This window comes from Chaetura pelagica, unplaced genomic scaffold, assembly GCF_000747805.2.
Source record: "Chaetura pelagica isolate M959 unplaced genomic scaffold, ChaPel_1.0 scaffold42, whole genome shotgun sequence".
NCBI classification, from domain to species: Eukaryota; Metazoa; Chordata; class Aves; order Apodiformes; family Apodidae; genus Chaetura; species Chaetura pelagica.
The window spans coordinates 240,127-241,672 of record NW_009952575.1 but is presented as its reverse complement, the minus strand read 5'-3'; positions in this window follow the sequence as shown (position 1 = coordinate 241,672).

The following is a 1,546-nucleotide window of genomic DNA, read 5'->3' as shown; positions in this document are numbered from 1 at the left end:
CAGCCCCTGGGCGACCCCGCTCAGCTTCTACAAGTAATGGCACAACTGCCTAGCAGTCACTATAGTGTAGACATAGCTGGTAACCTTCCCCTCTTTCTCTGCTATGGAGAAACAGCCCATAAATACTGTCTTGTAAGAAAGGCAATCTGTTTTGCTATTACTCAGCTACAGCTATGCCTGGAGCAAATGCAAGTTAGCTTCTGATGTGCCTGAGGCTGTGGGCTATGAGGTACAACATTCCAAACCAAAATTCAACAGGAGGATTCTTCTGTTCAGAGTAATTTCATTTGCTACTCATTTGACTGAGAAAATAAATCCTTGGTGTTTGCTGCAAATCTAATCTCAAAAAAAAAAAAAAAAAAAAAGCAGAAAAAAGGTAAAGTATTTTTATAAGGTTTTTAGATTACTTTTTAAAAATTCATGTGTCAGTACCCCAGCTGGGGACCTGACTTTTAAATCTGACATCTAAATATTAATTACTTTTGGTTGGTAATAAAAAGATGGGGGATAGTAACTTCCCTGATAATAAAGACAACGGAGAAAGGCTGAAGCTACAACACTCGGTAATAAATAGGTTTTTATTTCAAGATGCACAACCTCCAGCACAGAGTGGCAAATTCACTTCACAGAAGTGAATTAAGGACACCATCACCTTAAGTCAATGAACAAAAGGAGCAGCAATGTTGAAGAAGAGGGTTCAGAGGGCTGCTGTGTTTTGTTTTCACTGTAAACTCAAACACTATGGCACTGGGCTTACGATGCCACATTTACCATGCAACATTGGTAAAAGAAGGCATTTTAAGAATGGATCTGCTGTCTTAATACCACACTTTTTCTAGAAAGAGGAGGACCAATACAGACATAGCAGAAAACCCCAAAACTATTGCAGTCATTATGCAAATCCCATTAAAAGCAGCACAAGTCTTTCCATGGACTTAACTGGGCTTCTCCATTGACTTAATCAACCCACAGTGAAAATAGTCTCTCGCCTAGTTATGTTCCTCTGAATCAGAAAAATCTTAAGTTATTCAGCATTATAAAAACCATAATTTTGTAGCATTATAGCAAAAACAATCCAGCTTTCACCTTGATACTGGTGATCAGATGGATGCAGTAGTCTGGATGTCCCACTGTCACTTCCTCCTCAAGGGCCACTTCCTAACCCACAGAACTGTTTCGTAACCTTGTAGAAGACTCTGGCTTTTCTTAAGGCATCTCCTTTTGCTGCATGTTTGCTAACTAGATGCTGGCTACTGTTCACAGCTACAAAAAGCAGAAAATTTTGGTATCACACAGAAAATGCTTAGAATGCTCACCAGCCTACTACCCAAAGGAGTGTGTATCTATATATAGTGAATAGCCTTTTTGGTGTTAGAAGGTTGTCTTTCACAGTCACATTATCTTTTTTTACACCATTAAAGGTTTTCTTTCACATGGTAAAAAAGAGTCACCTACAAAGTTTATTTCTGGACACCATAAAACCACACCTAATTTTTTTTTTTTCTGTGAACTGAAAGAAAAAAAACCACCTTTCAAAAAGCACACC